The sequence below is a fragment of the Peromyscus eremicus genome, chromosome 4 (assembly GCF_949786415.1).
Source record: "Peromyscus eremicus chromosome 4, PerEre_H2_v1, whole genome shotgun sequence".
Taxonomy (NCBI): domain Eukaryota; kingdom Metazoa; phylum Chordata; class Mammalia; order Rodentia; family Cricetidae; genus Peromyscus; species Peromyscus eremicus.
In genome coordinates this window covers 27,986,770-28,007,702 of record NC_081419.1, presented here as the reverse complement: position 1 = coordinate 28,007,702, position 20,933 = coordinate 27,986,770, and the positions used below count along the sequence as shown (strand labels likewise).

General features: G+C 39.3%; 1 long non-coding RNA gene across 1 annotated transcript; it reads right to left on the bottom strand.

Moving 5' to 3' along the window:
- Positions 1-557: 557 nt before the first annotated feature.
- On the bottom strand, positions 558-19,287 carry LOC131909124 (uncharacterized). The gene is made up of 3 exons (XR_009378777.1): positions 19,171-19,287; positions 1,381-1,493; positions 558-898 (listed from the first exon to the last, which is right to left on the bottom strand). It is a non-coding gene; the product is annotated as an uncharacterized LOC131909124 (long non-coding RNA).
- Between the last annotated feature and the right edge of the window lie 1,646 nt (positions 19,288-20,933).

Here is a 20,933-nt window from a genome sequence, read left to right as displayed (position 1 = left end):
TAAAGTTAAGTTATCCCTAAAGTATTTACACTGGTTTAATTCAGCAGTTCCTTCCACAAATCCAGTCTTTTGGCAGTTGTCATTTTCTGATTATTAGCATTCAAAAAATTCAAAATTAGCACAATACCATACAAGATCCAGATTCTCTGTGTATTTTTCATCTTTATGTGGCTTTTCTGTTTTATATTATTTTATTCTCCTTTTAAAGACTATCTTATTATTTATAAACTATTTTTTCTATGACTGTCTATACCCATTTTCTTTTCTTTTTTAAGCATACATACATTTTTAAAATACATTGTAACCTGTTTAGAGGATTTTTTTCTGTCTGGATTTGTCTTTACTAACACATCTACAGTGTTTTCTGATTGCATGAGACAAATCTTAAACTTCTATGTCAGGCACTGGTGTGGCTCAGTTTAGTGTGTGGCACTGGTGGATGGCCCCAACCCACAGGTAGAAGCAGGTAGCTGTGCATCTGTATGCTGCCAAGCATCAGTGCACCCGAGATACTGCAGGACTAGGAAGCCACATTCAGCTTTTTGTATGGAATGTAATTTTTTTTTTTTTCTTTCTCAGGCCCTATGTTTGGATATTTGAGCCCCATGTCGGGCACCATTTGTAGACAGTTATTTTGGGCTGCCAGCTCACACACACAAAATGACACTGACATGGACATTTATTATTAATTATGAAAGCTCAGCCTTAGCTTAGGCTTGTTCCTAACTAGTCTTACAACTTAAATTAACCCATATCTTTTAACCTATGTTCTTTTACGTGGTTTGGTTACCTTTATTCTGTATTGCCCATCCTGCTTCCTCTGAGTCTTGCAACTCCACTCTTCTTCTTCCCAGCATCCTCTCTTCCCAGAAATCATGCATCACTATTGGCCATTCAGCTTTTTATTAAACAAATCAGAATGATACATTTTCACAGTGTACAAAAAGATTATTCCACCACAGAGGACAAATTGGAGAAGTCTTAGATATTAATGGCAAAAATCAACAAAAGTAGAGGAGAATTCAATTTTCAAAATATTTAGAAAGCATGCCATGAAGGTACTAAGTGGTTGATTTCCTGTGTTAAAGGTGAATTATAAAGATAAAGGAGAGTGTGCATGTGTGCATAATCTCCTTTGTTTTACATAACTAACAGGTTATTTTGCTTCCTCTTACTGAAGTATGACCAGTAGTGTGCTTTTCAGTCTCGAGCCCTCTTCAATGAAGATGATGGTTTTAATTGGCTTTGCCCATGATTCAATTGTCAAGCAGTATCTCTTCTGGCAAGTACACTGTCCTCTGTCCTCTCCTTCAAAATGACCCACTTAATAAAAAAAAAAAAATTAATGTGAAAAGGCACAATGAGACGTCTTGCTCTTACCGTGTATGCTATTCACATAGCTCTTTTACACACATGTACCAGTGTTCTTATTTCACACTTTTGAAGACTTCTTTACACAACCAGTTGTGGTGGTGTTTACCTTTCTCATTGCTCTGACAAAATACACAGACAAAAAGCACTTAGGAGAGGAAGGTTTTGCTTTGGTTCACAGTTTAAGGCAGTAGAATCTATAATGATAGAGAGCGCATGTCCACGGGAACCGGAGGCTGATGGTCAAACCGTATCAACAGGAAGCAGAGAATGAGAACAGGAAGTGGAGCCTGCATTTAATAGCTCAGGCTCTTCCCCAGTGACACACTTTCTGTAGCAAGGCTCCACTTCCTGAAGGTTCTATGAGCTTCCTGAACAGCATCACTGCTTAGGTCAGAGTGTTCATGCACATAAGCCTGCGGGAGAACACTTTATGCTTAAACCACAACAACCAGGAAATGTGAATATATCATCTTGCTCTTTCTGTTTTTACAAAATGCAGCAAACAAATCCCCCTCTTTTAAAGTAATCTATCTTGATGATTGGTACTAGCAAGCTTCCTCATTCCTGTTTTCCCCCTCAACAGTACAGTATTACAAATTTGTAAGAATTGTCTATTTCCCTACTTGTGGGTACTTGACTGTGTCCAGTTTTTAAATTTCAAAAAATACTTGATTGATAATATTACACATAATGTCATGTCATAAATGGACTGTTGTCTCTATAGATAAGTTCTTAGAAATGAAATTGTGGATCAGTGGGTGTATGCAGTTTTAATTGTGATAATCATTACAAAGGTCTTTCCATTACTGGTACCGTTTCAACTCTCCTTATTATATGAGAGGGCCTGTTTATCTGCAAATGATAAAAAAGTGTTACCCAGCTCTCACTATTACAAATCAGAAGCAAGTCATATTAGTGTAATTTTTAACATTTTTTAAATTTTAAGTGGACTTAATAATTTACTGATGTAGTAAGCCATTTGTGATTTCTTCCTATGGCTTGTATCTGGCCTTTTCTTGATTTTAAGTAACTCTTCATACATTAGGGGATTTAACATTTTTCTATGATAAACTAGAAAAAATATTCCTTTACAGTTTGTTTTTATTTACTCTTGGAGTGCTTGTAATTTTGTTTGTTGTTAACCACATAGGTGACAACTAAAGTTTTATGGTTGTCTTTTGTTTCATAGAAAGTGGATTTTGAGTAACAAGTAGAAGGCTTCCTTCACAACAATATTTCCAAGGGTTTACTGTTTTCTAGTATTCATAAGCTCTTAGTATTTCATATGTAAATCTCTGATTTATTTAAAATTTGTCTTAGTTTTAGTGATCTGTACATCCATCAGGGTTCTTCCTGCCGTACATTGTAATTATAATATATACCTGGAAAACTCCAGATATACAGCTGAAAATCAACTTAGGAAAATTATTAATACACAGAAGTCGAACAATACGCAGTATGAATTTATAATGGAAGTAAGTACCTATTTAAGTAGAGAAAAGAAGTATCTTCTCCCAGAAACTGTTGGTATTATTGAAGCTCTTACTTCTATCACACTGGATGAAATATTATTTGTATAGCACATTGTACTGAAGTGTGCTTTTGGAATTAGTTGGAAACTTTCTTATTGTTTATTCATGAACCAGTAATGCACTGTTTTAGATATTTAGGTTTTTATAACATGTTATGTAACTGATGTTAATTTCACCTTGTTGTCCTCTAGCATGAGTCCTAATTAGTTATAATAAAAACCTGGAGCCAGATATCAAGATAGAAGCTGAAAGGTCAGAGAAGCAGAGCGGCCATCCACTAGAGAGGCTTCTTACCTCTTTGGAATCTTCAGCCTGAGTTTCTGTCTTTTCCTGCCTTATATTCCTTTTGTCCCCCCAGCCATATCACTTCCTGTCTCCACCTCCCTAGTGCTGGGATTAAAGACGTGTGTGCCTCCCAAGTACTAGAGCAAAGGCATGAGATCTCAAGTGCTGGGATTAAAGGTGTTTGCGACCACTCCCTAGCCTCTAACTAGTGGCTAGCTGTGCTCTCTGATCTTCAGGCAAGCTTTATTTGTAAGAGCATACACAAAATATCACCACATTGCCCCTTTTTTGAGTTTTCTGACTGCTTTTAATTATTTCTCCATATAGGCTTTATGGCCAGCTTATTTAGTTTCATAAAACTCACTGTCAATATTTTTATTTGAGGTTCATATTAAAATAAAAAATTAGCCAAAAAAACCCTGACATCTTTGTGTATATGTATGGTACATACATGTAGGCATGTGTGGACACTGTGGAGGCCAGAGGTCTACATTGAGAGTCTTCTTCAAGCACCCACCATCTTAGTTTTTAAGACAGGATCTCTCATTGAATCTGGATTTCATTGATTTATCTAGGCTGACTTGTCCATGAACTCCAAGAATCTTCCCGTTTCTACATCTCCTATACTAGGTGTATAGGACCATAATGTTGTGCCTGGCCTTTTACATGGGTACTGTGATGAGTGCAGCAAATCCTTCTGGCTGACTTCTAGCCCTCTCACCTAATACTGATGTTCCTTGTTGGTCTTCAGGGATGGTATCTTGTCTGTTTAGACTGACCTTTTCTTTGGCTTTCATTGACTTTGTGGCCAAGCCTGTTCTCTTTGTTATGTTAGCTCAGATACGTAGGAGAACTCAACCACTTAATAACTCTCTTGGATTTTCTGAGAGTATGTATTTCCTAGCATATCTGAATTTTGGATTGTGGCTTGCTTTCTTTTAGCTTGTCTGTCCAGTTGTCCCTTGCTAGGAGACATAGAGTTATGGTTGATAAATTTTTGACAACTTTTTTTTCTATATCTGGCATTCTACCTTAAATTAGATGGGGACAATGCGTCTCCTTTAAATGGCTCTTTGGATACCAGCACCTTTTAATGATAGTTTCTGAGATTTTTAGCTGTCACCTGAATTTGGTACTGAACTAGCCATCATCATGTGAAATGTGGTGTGTTGAAAAACCTTTTCCTTTAAAGCATATAACAAATTGTGGCATGTTTCCAATAGTTAGGAGAAAAAAAATACAAGCTCATATAGTAGGCCATTGGGTCAATGAATATAAAGTGGAGAAGCCAGGGTTGTGAATGTGTAGATTTCTTACCTGTTCCTCCTAAAATCCCAATTTTGCTTCACCAGTTTTTATTTTATTGCTTTGTTTTAGATATGATTGAGTTTCTGTATTTTATCTCTTTTCTATAAAATTCTTTTAAGAAAGTCAAGTAAAATGCTTTAAAATCCCAATATTAAATAAATGTTTATTTGCTCTGAGACATTACTTCTAAAGTTAGAAAAAAGGAAGGAAGGAGGGAAGGGAGGAAAAAGGAAGGAAGGAAGGAAGGAAGGAAGAAAGAAAGGAAGGAAGGAAGGAAGGAAGGAAGGAAGGAAGGAAGGAAGGAAGAAACTTGATTAAATAGCACAAAGAGTTGGAATCTTGAGAGACTTGTCTTCTGTGTGTTACTGGAGAAGTGGGTAATTGGACCTTGATCAACAGGAGGCTTCTGTTCATGTGCTACAGACCTCATGTTTGTTAGAAAGAGTAGGGTCTCATTTTATCAGACTCTTGTTTGTCAATACACTTGACATTTCAATATTCAAAAGTTACCCTATGCGGCTGGAGAGTGGTTAAGAGAACCGGTTGCTCTTCCAGAGGACTCAAATTTAATCACCAGCACCCACATGGCAGCTCACAACCCTGTGTAACTCCAGTCTAAGGCATATGACACCCTTTTTTGGCCTCTGGGGGTACTGCATGTACAAGGTATACAGACATACATGCAGCTAAAACACTCACACATTTAAAAAAAGAAGATTTTTTAAAAAGTTATCCATGTAACTGACCTCTTCTTTTATTGGTGGGGTCTCATTTGTTTCTTATGCCAACTTTCAAATGTTTCCCCAAAACATTTTCTTGTATCTGGGATTTTTGTTTGTTTGTTTGTTGTTGTGTTTTCAAAGGAAAGAAGAAAAACAGAGGGGGCCCAGCCCAGGTCTTTTCACATGGCCAGCAGGAGCAGAGCTAGGAGAGCACACTGGGTCTCAGGAGAATTTATTTGCTTGTTTATTTTTAAAAATCTTTAAAACAAAACTTCTTGACTAGAATGGCTGGCCAACAAGCCTTGAGGGTTCTCTGTCTGCCTTTCTAGAACTAGAATTCCAGGCAGAGGATGTCATGCTTTCCAAGGGTGCTAGGATGTAGACTCAGGTCCTCATACTTAGTTCTCATGCTTACAAAGCAGGTTCTCTACCAAGTGAGCCATCTTCTGATCTCCTTGAACAAAACATATGAGGAAGACATGAACTCCCTGTGAATGTGGGCAGGTGCACTAGAATGCCTTATATATGGTTCTTGCTGTGGTCAGATGTAACACAGGGCAGGTTTCATTTTGGCCTTTTGGCTTCAGAAATGACTACAAAAAGGAAAACAAAGTGGGGCTTTCAAAGAGGTTCGCTCGGCATAGTTTCTTCACTTGTATGTAGATCTACCATTCTGATCTACACTTAGCCTAATGCCTGGCCTCCCCAAGAGTTCATCTAAATGCTAGGATTCTTAGTTCCCACACACTTAGATTCCTGACTGGGGCATTCAACTGTATTATTTTAAACAAAGGTTTAATTCCATCTTCTGTATTGCTGGTGATGATTTTTATGTAACTTCAAAGAGGCATACTTTAATCATGCCTCTTTAATCTCTCTAATTACAGAAAAGATTCTGAAGTCAGGCATGTCAGACTTCAAGAGCATATTCTTCATGTGTTTCGTACTTATGTAATGCCTCCTATATACATTGATTATATGAAGACCAACTACCGTACCCACTATGAAAATTCTTTGAGATCTTACTTGTAAAGTGCTATCTAGAGCTCAACGCATTGTTGGCACTCTACATGTGTGAGCTTCTAAATTTATTTGAGATATTTGAGAGCTTATTATCTTTGAAAAAGAACTTATGTTTCCAAAATATTTCCTTTTATACACGGCAAGATGGCTCAGTGGGTAGGGGCACTTGTACTAAGCCTGATGATATGAGTTCAATCCCTTGGACCCATATAATAAAAGGAAGGAACCTTCTGGCATCTATATGAATGGCATGGCATATACACCCCCACACATGTATACTTGCATACACATATATATTCAATAAATGAATAAATCTGATAAGCATTGTAGATTACATTTTTATTCATCAATTCATTCATCAACTATTTCTTGGATACCTTTCTCATGTGGCTCACATCTTTACAGAGCTGGGAATATGTAGCAAGTAAAAGTAAGTACTTATCAATATTAAATTTACAAAAGAATTTGTATTCTTATAAAGAAGCAAAAAAACAAGCTAAATATATGTACTACCTAATATGTCAAATGATGATCACCATGCTAAGGGTACATGATATACCAGGAGTAGGTCATGTTTGAGTGGAGATTTAAAGGAGGGGAGGGAAGGAGGGATTTACATACTTAGGGAAGGAAGAAACAACAGGTAATTAGCCCAAAGCAAAAAAGGCTGGTGAGTAGGAGATGCAGCCACACAACCAGCAAAGGCAAAGTCATGTGGAATGCTACAAGTATTGTAAGGACCTTGGGTGTTACTCTCAGTGAAAGGAGAGGGTCTGTGGACTACTAGTTTGATGAAGGAAATGACTAATATATGTAAGATGGTGGTGGTTTAAATAAGAATGGCTCCCATAGGCTCATATGTTTGACCATTTAGTTATCAGGGAGTGGCACTTCTTGGGAGGCATTTGTAGGTGTGGCTTTGTTGGAGGAAGTGTGTTACTGAGGCATGGGCTTTGAGGTTTCAAAAGCCCAAGTCAGGCCCAGTGGCTCTCTCTCACTTCCTGCTGCCTGCAGTCCTGGATATAGAACTCTCAAGTACCACTCTAGCACCATGCTCTCCATCATGACATTGGACTTAACCTCTGAAACTGTTAGCAAGCCCCAGTTGAATGCTTTCTTTGTAAGAGGTGCCATGGTCATGGTGTCTCTTCATGGCAACAAAACATTGACTAAGACAAAGACTTTTAGGAGGTGCAGGACAAAGGCAGGATTATTGGTGAGGAGGTTGAGCAGGGACTCATAGAAGCCATGATGATAACTTGACTACTTTGCTAGGTAGCAGAGGAAGCAAAAATGGATTGCAATCTGGACTTACTTCTATATACAGGGCTGAAGGGGTTTTGTTTGTGTTTTGTTTTGTTTTGCAAGGATCTGGAATTACAAAGAAAAAGGAGGCAAGCAAAAGATGACCCCAAAGTTTTTGGCTTAAGGAACTGGAATTTCAGGTAACTGAAAATGGACAACTAAAACATTAATGTGTTTGGAATTGGGGTGAAAAGGAGATCAGAAGTTTGATCCACATGTGCTAAGTTGGAGAGTGCCTATTAGACATAGAAGTGGAAATGTTCATTATTCTTTCAACCCAGAAAGTGCATGAAGACTACCAGAGGACAAGCTACTGAGAAAGACTAAACTCCAGGGCCTGGTAAGCATTGAGCAGAGATGGAGATGAGCAGGAACACTCTGATTTGCAAATGTGTTGTTCCCCTGAAAGCATAGTTTAGGGAATATATTTTGAAGGATTTTTTTCTGTGTGCACCATACTTTCCAATCAAGCCTTAAGAAAGAGAGATATTTGCTTCCTTGAAATAAAGATTGTGCATCTAGACAATAAGAAGTTTAGAACACTAGAAATGTTCAGGAAATTAAAAACTAAAAATTTCAGAAAATTTCATGGGAAAATATCTGTACTGGAGACACTGAAAGTCCTGGGTTGTGAGGAGCCTGTATCAAGCAGAAGTAAATTAATAAACGGCTTATAAATACATCAACATCAAAAGTAGGAGAGTTGGGTAATGGACCAGGCTAGGAATTGATGGTCACTAGGTAAGTAGAGCATGCAGCTGGTTTAGAAATGGCTTATGAATGTGTTGAGCACTAAGGAAGAAAAGAGCATGGGTCAGTAGGAGAGAATTTCAAAACTGAGAACAGTCCACCAGCCATGGAACATGCAGGAGTAGGCTTCTGGTGAATCATTTCTTTCTTTAAGAAAATCACTGAGGATCCCTTGTAGAAAACAGATGGCTCATTAACAGTTGAGGAGAATTGATGAAAGAACTATTTACAAAGGCCTGGGCAGGGCCAGCCCATTGTTTAGTGTCCTACTGGTAAATGTAACACCTCCTTGACAGGATGTAGTGGGAAGCCACAGGGCAAGCAAGCCTCCTGGGGGCCTGGGCAAGTGAGATGACCCTAGAGGGGGCAGTCCAGACAGATTGTCCAGTCTCTTGTCTCCATTTAAAAGAGCTTTCTAACTTTGTACTTCATAAAGATAATCAAGAGCACTTGATTACTAGTGAGAACTTGGAGTGATAGTAAATAAAGAGTCCCACAACCTTCCAATGTTTACCCCGAAAATACTTTATTTTTCTTTCCCCCCTCCCCTTTTGCCAATATTATCATTGTTTGTCTTAGTTTGTTTCTGCTACAATGTTCTGTTCATAGTTTGGCTAAATATTTACAGAGACTTTGATATGCCTCTTCCTATTAGGGAAGACCCTGGCTTCAAGCAGGGTTCCGGGGTTTTCAAGCTCCATAGAGTGTCACTTTGCCGTAGCACTATGCAGACAGTTTGTCATGTGTAAAGCTGAGGATCTAGTCTGACTCGTTATCCTGTGTGATGTAATTGAAAACTTATCACCAAAGATAGGGGCTCAACGTCTTTTTTTTTTTTTTTACAAAATAGTTACTCTTCCAGTTGTATATATATATATTTTTTTTTCTCTACATGGTGTCAAAGTTTCCTGCCGACTTCAGTGGTTACCACTCTCCTTCTGATTTGGGGTTCTTTATAGACATCTAGTGAGCAAATTTAGGCCAGTTATGTAACTAGATTGTGTAAAATGAGGTAAAGACTAAAGAAGGCAAATGAAGGTATCAGAGTAAAAATCTGAAATGTTACGTTGAAAACACACCTGAGACGAGGCATCATAATGTCTTGGTATATAAAAGTATTTGCAGATGCCCGTCACTTTTTCCTCCACACACACTGCTTTTGTTAAGGAATGATAATTATCCTCAAAGCACATATTAGTTTCCCCCTTCTTTCTTTAGTAAAAGAACTTCAAATTAGCTGGGCCTGTGATTGTTTAGATAAAACTACATTTCCCAGCTACTCTTGTTGCTATATTTGGCCATGTATTTTAGGATTGTCTCAGTGTTATACAAGCAAAATTCAGCCATTCCTGAGAAAGCTACAACAGCCCTTTCTGACCATGGGATGGAAACCGTGTGTTCAGGATTTGAGAAAGCAGAGCAGAAAGCGGTTAGATCTTCAAGAATGTGGGCAGGCAGCAATGTGGACCCTGGATGGCATGCGCTTTGGCTTCTACACGGGAAGAAATCAATGATTGTTTGAGTCATTACCTTTTCAGCCTTTATAGTCATGATTAGAACTCACTCTATCTTAGTTTATTTTTAGCCTCCCCCCTTTATAATGTATTTATTTGTTTTGTATGTGTGGGGGGGATGTACATATGACACAGCTACATGTGGAGGTCAGAGAACAACTCATGAGAGCTGGTTCTTTAATTTTACTATATTAGCAAATCCTGGGGATTGAACTTAAGTCATACTTAGGCAACATTGGGCAACTTTACCTAATATACTGTCTTGCTGTCCTCCTTCTTCCTTTTTGAGACAGTGTCTCAGGTAGCCTATTCTACCCTCAAACTCTCTATGAAGTCAAGGATGACCTTGAACTTCTGATCTTCCTACATTGACCTCCCAAGTATAGAGATTACAGATTTGTCCAACCACACCTGCTTAATGCAGTTTTGGGGATCTAACCTAGGGCTTCATGCCTGCTACACAATCACTCTACCAACTGAGACACACACCTAGACCTTATTCTTAGTTCTAGCAGGTCCTGTGTGTTAAAATATAATAATAGTTGTGCTTTGCTAGCAACTGGTAGAGAAAATACCTAGTAAAAAGAGGTATCATAGGTCCAGAAAAGTTTTAAGTGAATTGTTGTTTAACCACAACTACATAAATCTGAACCGTAAGATTTACGTAGGTAGAATATATTGCCTGCTCGCTTGACAGTGCTTGGATTGTCACACAGGTATAAGCTTGGCCAGACAACCCCTAAAGTGCTCTGAAGTCCATGTACCTAGGCCTAAAGTTAAACATAATATCCTACTAGAAAACGCACATGAAATCTGAAATGTCAGCTAACTCTAAAGCTGTTGACGAAAGCCAGGTAAATGAAAAGAGCCAAGGCCCAGCAGGTCTTGTATCTGTAATGGATATTGTGGGGACTTTCCTAACAACTTTTCTACCTTTCCATTGCATAGTAATTAGGCTGAATATTGTCAACCCTGAACTCATGTACAGGTAAAACTTGTGAATTTGATATTTGGAAATAAGAGTCTTGCAAACAAAATCAAGTTAACATGAGGTTACATTAGATGAGAGTAGGCCATTGACTAAGGACTGGTGTCCTTCTGAGAACAGGTATTGTGGGGTTTGAGTGAGAATGGCACCCACAGGCTCATATAGTTGAATGCCTGGTTCCCAGTTGGTGGACTGTTCAGGAAGGGTTAGGAGGAGGTGTGTCACTTAGGATGCACTTTGAGAATTCAAAAGCCCGCATCAGGCCCCGTCTCTCTGCTTTCTGATTGTGTATCGAGTGTAAGCTCTTAGCTGCTCCTCAGGCAGCTACCTGCCTGCTGCCATGCTTCCTGCCACTATCGCCATGGACTCATCCTCTGAAACAGTAAGAAAGCCCCCAATGCTTTCTTTTATTAGTTGCAGGGTCATGATATCTCTTCACAGCAACAGAACAGTGACTAAGATGGGGACATTTAGACACTTTCGTGAGAAGAGAAGCAGAGGACAAGAATGCTGGTACATACTAAGGGCCACGGGGAGAGAGGCAAGGAGAAATCCTCCCCTAGAGACTATTTGGGGGGACATTGTCTAGTCAATACCTGATTTTTGGATTTCTAGCCTTCAAATGATGAGAGAATAAAATTCTGTTATTATAGCAAACCAGTTTGTTACTCTTTGCTCTTGTGCCTCCCCTGGGGAACTAAAATTGGTACAATCAATCCTTCCCTGAGCCTCAGGCTGGAATGGTGTTCAAAATGTCCAACAACCAGAGCATGATCCATCCAAACAGAAGGGATGTCTGCTGAACTGCTGAAGTAGGTCAAAATAGAACCTTACTCTTCTGATGCTGACTTTCCAGTTGCTGAAAAATGGAGAAGCCAAGAGCATTCTAGTCTGCTGATGCAGTGAGCACTATTTGAGGTGGGTGGGTGAACACGGAGGATCAGTTTCTTTTCCTCTCACTTCGAAGTAGTTCAACATTTTCATACCCACAAGGTCATATCAGTATGTGTTAGACAGGCGCCCTGGATGGTCCAATATAGGTGTCCTGTTTGCCACTACAAATCACTTAAGAGAGATCCAGTGAAATGAAGCTCAAGGCTTTTTTTCGTTGACTGGAGACCATGGAAGACGTGAGTGAGAAAGAACAATGTCTGGCTGCTGCTAGTTTAGACTTTGCAACCTGAAAACAGGTAGTTTATGGGTGGTACTGCCTATAAAATATGAAATCACTGAGAAAATGCAGCCATGTGGGCCTAGAAGTCTGATCATTGGTGTGAGAATCCCCTCTTTCCTCTGATACATGAGCTACAGATTCTGTCTGTCATTTACTCAAGTTTGAGTTGGTATTTTGTTTGTTTGTAACTCCCAAAGCAGCCTAATTGTTGAGACACTGTGATTTGTCTTAGATGTGTATTGGATTCTTTTCTTTGAAACCTTTTGTTTTGATGTCTGCTGGTGTAATTATTTTGTAATTACCTTTGTGTATTTCTATAATGATACAAGAGACACAACCAGGCTTCACGAAAATAAGACTTTGTTGAATGATTCCTTGGGGCTAACTTTATGCTAAATTTCCAGAATCTGATCTGTTGGACGACAGGCACATGTGAATACACATTGACACCCCCCGCCCCCCCCCCCCCCACACATGCACACCTGATTTTTCCACCACTTGTAGTAAGACCTAGCTTGCACTATAGAGGCAAGAGTTGGAGAGGCCAAAAAATCTGTAACCTGTAGGGCATTGTGAAAAAATAAGGAAAGGTAGTAATTTTAAAGATATGGTTTATGAACATAATTCTCCTGTACAAAGATAACCCCCAAAATAAATCAGACGGTATTGCAAAGCCAATTTAAATGCAGAGGCAAACAATGGAGTTGGGGACAGATGAAGAGAGGCAGCCAAAGGCGAATCACGAAGTTAAACTACGAAATAAAGCTTTGCTTTGAAATTGTACAGCCACTTCAACGGTAGGGTAAGGCAAGGCAGAAACAATATAGCAATGTTCTCTGTGCCCCTTTAAAATTGAAAAATTTGAACTGATTTGATTGGTTTAAGTTGCTTTGAATTACTGTCTGTATTTGCAAGCGGAGTTGGAGGCTTCTATTTTATTCCGTTTGATGAACAAGGCTAACAAAAATATTTTTCAAAGTAATTCCAAACTGAACAAAGATTTCACTTACTTTTGATCAATTTTTCAGTTATTATGTTGCTTTCAATCATCAAGAGATGTAATTCTAAAAAGAAACTGTAGAAACGAGGAACTAGTTTTTTTTTTTCTCAATGTGCAGTTCATGTTAAATTGCTGCTGGTTGACGACTACTGCATGGAGATTTTATCAATACATGCAGAACCACACGTTTCCTATTTTAGTTGCTAATTACTATTCAGGTGTGTGGTGGAATACATAAAATTAAATGCGAATGCTGTTTCATTTGCGTCTTAACGTGAACTGCTTGTTACTATACACAGCGCCATCTTGTCTGTGCACACGTGTGATTGTTTTTTCTCTCTCTCTATTTGCAATCATAATACGTTCATATATTATTTGATTCAATCTTCTAAAGGCATGATATGAATAAATCTTCTAGAAAATCATTACCTTCTGTAGGGTGGAAACGAAAAAACATGTCTCAGAGTCACCTTTGAAAAGGCTTCTTCTGAGGACTTAGTTTAATTGATCCACTAGTGCAGAAATTTTACTTTTTTGCCTCTATTTTGCTTCACTTAATTTACGATTAGCAGCTACATAAAATTGTGAGCTGCCTAATGGAAGTAGTTTCATAAATACTGCATTCCATTTTATGTTCTTCAATCTATATTTCCCTTATCAAGTATTCTCACGTTAGGAATTTTCAGAGTTAATGTGTGAGGAAGTAACTAGGTACTTTAGTTAGTTAGATTTCTCTTCCCTGAAGAAAATTACTATAATGGTTACTTTTGCTAGAATGCAATTACTGTCACTGTTACAATCAATCATATTTTTATATAAGAAACTTTAACAACTCCTGAATGCATTAAGAAAAGTAAATGAAAAAAAAAGTCAGTGTGATGTAAGAGCAGACACCTGCCCTCCAATACTTGTGAGAGAAATCTCAGATTCCTCTGTTTTAATACATATTTAACATGTTATCTAAGATCACCATAAAAGTTATAGTAGCAAGCAAGTTTTTTGAAACATTACTGATAAAATTTTCATATATTTATCAACTAGTAGATAGTATCCTTTGTAGTAAAATCCTAATCCAGGAGCATCTTTAGGCTTTGAGTCCCTCAAGTTAAGTCAGAAGATACCACTTGAAAAGCTTTAACACATACTTCTCCAGATGACCCCCCCACACACACACATTAAAAACGGAAGCCAGAAAATATCTGTTCGGAGCTTAAACTGGTCATTACTTGAGGTCAGGAAAAAAAAAAAAATCTCCAAATATGCAGTCACACACCTTACAGACAGTATTTGTTCTGGAATATAGAAAGAGTTGATTTGTTCTCTACTATTATTTAATAACATGTGAATTGACGCAGTGAATACATTATAACTGGTAGTAATCAAAATAGATCAAAGAATAGTGTTCTGTAGGTAAAACTGATAATTTCATGTAGCTATTTGCAGTGTAACACCAAATTAACACTGAGTAGCACAGGCAGTCACAGCTCTGCTCCCTGCCAAATGTATTCCCTGCCTGCTTGTCTGCTTCTATAATCTTCTCCAGGATCTTTAAAGATTACTCCAGCCAACCTCTGTACTGAACACACGGGGGCATTTTGATTTTTCTCTCTCCTTGGTTCTATTCCTCACATTGTAGACTTCCATCATCTTCCTGTACCAGCCTTCCCCTACCAGCCTTCTGTACAACCTTAGCATTACCAGTTTCTCCCCCATTTCCCACACACCTTTTACCCTGTTTCCAGAGTTGTTTTTCCAGACCCTTCGGCATGGAGCCCTATTTCCATCCCATTCTCTGTGTTTTCGCTACTGTTAGCTTCTTCTGGGTTATCCCTGCCTTACTGGCTTGCCTTGTCAGTGGTCCAGCTCATCCACAAAGCTCATTGACAGGGTGCTGCTTTCTCTTTCTGGAATTTGACTCCCACCAGGTCTTTGGTTAGCAAATTCCCCCTGCTCCATCATGAATTTCTTCTAAAAACCTGTTCTCCCCACTAACCCCGTTCCCATCCCAGGAAAAGTGAAGTGTTGGCTTCTCTGAGTTGTCATAGCCCAGAGACACAGTGGTTGGTCTCACTTCCTGTGTTTCTTGAAGTTTCCCCCTGCTTGGCTGTGAGCTGTTCAAGACAAGGATGCCTTGCACTCATTTTGTTGCTCCTGGTGCTTGGCTCGGTGCATGACACCTAGAAGCTGCTCTAAACAGAGTGAAATAATAAATCATTTTGCACTTTTAATTGTGAGCCAATTTCAATGTTATTACTTAGAGATTCACATTCTGTCTGGGAACGAGGCCATTAAGAAAAATAATTTTAGCCATGCTGTAAAAATTAGCTTTTCTCAATTTACCTGAAAGTCAAAATCCATTACAGTTGGCAGATACTCTTCACTATTAAGAAGACCCTCTGTATGTATGTATATCTTGGGGGAGAGGTTTAGAAGTATGATCTGTGAATGGCCAATATGTAACAGCTGTATGCAAGATTATTAATTTAAAAAAATCCCAAGCAAAAGAAAACCATTATAGGATATCTGCTGGACATTAGATTTCTTTTATTTTCCACAGAACTAAAGCTGGCTATAAAGTTCATCTGGTGGCAATTTTTCGAATGCATTTTAAATTGGACAGTAGCAGGCCAATGCTATCTATAGAAAATTACATTTGGCTCTATTGCCAATGTGTGCTATTTTCTCCTCTATACTCCATCTGTTATCAAAAAACTAATACAGGTGCTTCTTTAAGTCCCTGCAATGCTTTCTAGAAAAAGGGGAAAGAAGAGTATGTAAGTGTTAACACTTCTACTCCAGCGGGAAGGAAACTTTATAATGTTTTGATTTTAAGGCTCACCTAATTAAGACAGCAGTCACAACAATCTGAGCAGAACGGGTCTTTGAGAAGTTTCTCAAGGTTTTGGATGAAATGTCAACCCTAGCAATAGGAATAGGCATCATGGTATCTTGTCTTTCCTCTTATGTTTGAGTCATATGATGGGCGTATGCCTCTAACCCAGAGAGGACAACTTAGAGTCCCTCAGGGATATTCCCCTTCGCTCTCCCTCTGTGTATGAGTGTGATGTGTATGTGTGTATAAGTGTGATGTGTGTGTAAGTGTGATGTGTGTGTAAGTGTGATGTGTGTGTTTATGTGTGCTGGGCATATGACTATAACACAGACAGAACAACTTAGAGTCCCTCAGTGGTATTTCTCCCTCTCCCCCTCCTCTGTGTGTGTGCATGTGCGTGCGTGCGTGTGTGCGTGTGTGTGTGTGTGTGTGTGTGCGCGCACACACACACACACACACACATGCATGCAGAGTGCTTAGTTTTGCTTTTATATCCTTTGGTGGGGGGCAGAGTTCAAGACAAGGTTTCTCTGTGTAGCTCTGGCTGTCCTGGAATTCTTTTTGTAGACAAGGCTGGCCTCACATTCACAGAGATCAGCCTATCTCTGCCTCCTGAGTGCTGGATTAAATGTGTGTGCCACCACTGCCTGGCTTTGCCTTTATAACTTAAGAGACAGACGCATACTTGGAAATATGTGGAGATAGTCCAGTTAGAGTGGGAAAATTTGCACACAGAGAACTGCAGAGTTAAGGGGTGTTGGGTTAACACTAATGATAACATGTGGACTCCCAAGCCTAGCAGTACTTGAAACAGAAGTCATTCTTGCATTCCCAGGTTTATGAGCTAATAGATTCCATTTTCTACACTTCAGTAGCCTTTCTATCACTTGTAACTGAAACAGTAAACATTGGAGTGGCATTATACAGAGACAAATTAAGTCTTAAGCCTTAAGTCTTAAGTCCTTAGATGTGAAGTATCAATGTTAAATAAGTGAAGAGCCTTCATGGTCTGTCACGACATCCTAAAAATGGTAACCCCCAAACAGGACAACAGAGGAGACTTCTGGTTGTGTGTTTTCTGGCACATCTTAATCTTTCTACTCTATAGCACTTGACAGTTCCAGTGAATTATAGACTTCCTCTCAGAAATTAACTTTCACTAACACTGAGTAAGACTTTTGAAAGTAGAATGACTTTGTGACAAAGCTATGTCCTAGCCAAAGCAAGGAAGCTGAGTGTTGGACTTATGGGCATGTGTCGCCATGCTTATTTTAGTCTCTTTTTTCACTATTCCTCTCTGAAGCTATGTGAAAGTTGATCTACCATTAGGAAACAAAATGAATGAGGCCGAGAGAATTTCAGCTTTATTGTCAAGGTGATAGTCTTTGTACTTTGTAGCTAGAGTTTTCCTGCCTGGCCCACAGTCAGGACAAATCTCTCTCACCCGCCAGTCCCACAGCTGCTCAGACCCAACCAAGTAAACACAGAGACTTATATTGCTTACAAACTGTATGGCGGTGGCAGGCTTCTTGCTAACTGTTCTTACAGCTTAAATTAATCCATTTCCATTAATCTATACCTTGCCACATGGGTCGTGGCTTACCGGGATCTTCACATGCGGCTTGTCATGGTGGTGGCTGGCAGTGTCTCTCTCTCAGCCTTCCACTTCCCAGAATTCTTCTCCTTGTCCCGCCTATACTTCCTGCCTAGCCAATGGCCAATCAGTGTTTTATTTATTGACCAATCAGCAACACACTTGACATATAGACCATCCCACAGCAGTACTCTACTTTCATCTTTGCTACTTATTATATGTTATTGAATCTCTTGACCCCTCAATTTCTTCAATACAAATTAAGGGATAATATATCTCCTAATGGAATTAACACATGGAACTCCAAAGGAAATGGTATTTGTTTTGCCACTAGTCTTTTGTTTATTACCGCCATTTCAGTAGCACAATAATTCCTACACTGAACCTACACTGTAACGCCTTCTAAACTGCAGAGTAAATGAGTGTGTGCTCACTATATGTTCACCTTTTCCCCTCATCCTGTAGCTGGAGACAGGTACTAAGTTATCTTTTAAACAACAGTTAGTCCTGTGTCTTCCCTTTCAAAGATATCGGTTGGAGATACATATTGCTCTACCACATTGATGTTGATCTTAGTGGTGTTAAATGATGTTAGATGATGAGATGTGAGTCAAGATTTGGCATGTGCTTCTGTATTAAGATTTTTCTCTCTCCTGTTTTTGCCAAGAAAATAATATATTCCAAATAGCCAGTGTCACTTGAGCAATGTGATAGGACAGGCTGAGTCCAGTTCAATAAAACTCTAGCTAACCCATAGATACAAGGCAAAATAAAGCAATATTTATTTATCTTTGATTCAATATTTTCTTGGCTTCTTGTGTAGAACTGGCTGACTGATAAAGAAGGGCTTAGTTGTGAAAATGAAATTAATGTTAACTTAGCATGTAAAACCTTTTTTCAAGACAGTTTCTCTGTGTAGCCCTGGATGTCCTGGAACTCACTGTGCAGACCACGCTTATCTTGAACTCAGAACTCATAGACCCACCTGCCTCTGTCTCCTGAGTGCTGGAATTAAAGGCACACACCACTGCCACACAGAGAAGCAAGTAAAAACTTCTAAGGCTCAGTTATGTTTTCTGTATCTATTATAAACTGGAGTGATCAATTTGAACCATAACTGTCCTAGTTAGGGTTTCTATTGCTGTGAAGAGACACCATGATCACAGCAACTCTTTTTTTATTTTTAATTTTAATCAAAGCTAATTTTTTATGCTTTGATATTTTTATTTAAATTTATTTATTTTACATACTAACCTATGTTCCCCTTCCCTCCCTCTCCTGCTCCTCCCCTCAATTCTCCCCATCCTACCCTCCCATCCCCTCCTCATAGGGGGTAAGGCCTCCCTTGGGTAGTCAACACAGGCTAGTATACCAAGTTGGGGCAACATCAAGCCCCTCCCCGCTGAACCACAGCTAAATAAGGCATCGTACCATAGGGAATGGGCTCTAAAAAGCCAGTTCATGTACCTGGGATAAGTCTTGATCCCATACAGGGGACCCACAAACACATCAAGCCACACAACTTTCACCCACATTCAGAGGGCCTAGTGCAGTCCTATGCAGGCTTCCCAGCTGTCAGTCCAGAGTCCATGAGCTCCCACTAGCTTGGGTCAGCTGTCTCTGTGGTTTTTCCCATCAGGATCCTGACCCCTCTTGCTCCTATAATCCCTCCTCCCTCTCATTAACTGAACTCCAGGAGCTTGGCCAAGTGCTTGACTGGACCATGGCAACTCTTACAAAAGAAAAACATTTAATTGGGGTGGCTCACATTTTTAGAGGTTTAGTCCATTATCATCATGGTGCAACATGGTGGCACACAGGCAGACATGGTGCTGGAGAAACAGCTGAGAGTCCCTCATCTTAACTCAAGGCAGCAGGAAGTGGTCTGTCTGTCTCACTGAGTGTGGCTTGAACATATATGAGACCTCAAGGCCCCACCTCCACTGTGACATACTTCCTCCAACAAGACCACACCTACTCCAACAAGGCCACACCTCCTAATAGTGCCACTCCCTTTGGGGACCAGTTTGTTTCAAACCACCACAATAGTTTTAAGACTATCCTTCACCAGATTAATTCATCCACTAACAGTCCATCGTACTGTCATTATAGTCACGAGCAGCTGAATTAGGCATTCAAAGAACATAATTCATGGTAACTATCCTCAAAGAGTACATAAATATATCCTCAAGAAAAAAAATGAGTTTTGTCTTTAAAAAAATAGCTGACTCTGTATAGATTAATTCTCCGCTTCTCATTGGGATATAGAGAAAGAATTCTTCACTGCTTACAGGCTCTGACCTGCGAGAGAAGAAACCCAACTTCATTTCCTCATCTGCAAAACAAGGATAATAATAACTACCACCCAATGGAGCTGTGAAACTTAAACGAAAGCATACATATAAAACTCTTAGCACACTGTCTGGCTCATAGTAAGCAGTTAGTAGAAGTTGGCCCTTGTTGTGGTTGTTATGCTTATGAGTGACAAGATGCTTAGGCAAGAGGCCAGGCTAATTCTGCCACTCTAAGCCATAATGACAGTGCATTCTAGCCTAGCTCTGTGATAGGACAGGGAATCTGATAGCAAGAACTCATTACAGGCAATCCAGGAGACCAGCATCTTTATCCTTATGGAAAGAAAATAATGCAGATCACATATTTTATTTGCATTTATTCCCATAAAGTCTGTTGGATATGTTTCAGATTTTTCCTCCCTCAGGCTCAAGAATCTGAACACTTGGTTATCTTTGTTTTTCACTCAATAACCTTCTACAAAAATTTTCACATTTCTAATTCTATTTTATGAAGATTGTAGATCAAGAAAGTTTTGATCTGAGCCAACTATAGTAAGAAAATAATAGGCTGAAAATGTACATATTTTTCTATTTAATTTTATTTTGTCTTGAAATATTCACCTCCAATACTATCTCCTTCTATTGTCAGACAGTGGTTTGCTAGTAATATTGACCCTATTCTGAGCTCTGGACTGGGCCTTCCCTCTATCTGCTCACCGTGGCACTCTGGTGTAGATGCATATGATCCAGTTTAGACCAAGGGTACCTTAAACCAAGAATTCTGTTCTTAATTTATTAAATCCTTCTCTTCTTGGCTGGGATGATATCGGGGTATCAGGTTTAGAGCTGCTACAGATGGGGCCCTGGGGGAAACTCTGTGATAGAAGAAGGCAAAATCAACACAGCAAAGGCAAAGTGGAGAAAACAGAGATTAGTTGGCTCCTTGGTAAGACCAACGAAGCTACTAAATCTAGACTTACCCAAGTTATCTTAACTTAGGATAACTGTTAATTGTTTAATTGTGTAAGGAACTTTTTGTTTTGTTTTGTTTTGTTTTTTGGTTTTTCGAGACAGGGTTTCTCTGTGTAGCGTTGTGCCTTTCCTGGAACTCACTTGGTAGTCCAGGCTGGCCTCGAACTCGCAGAGATCTGCCTGGCTCTGCCTCCCGAGTGCTGGGATTAAAGGCGTGCGCCACCATGTAAGGAAGTTTTGAGTGGGATTTTCTGTTACTTGCAAT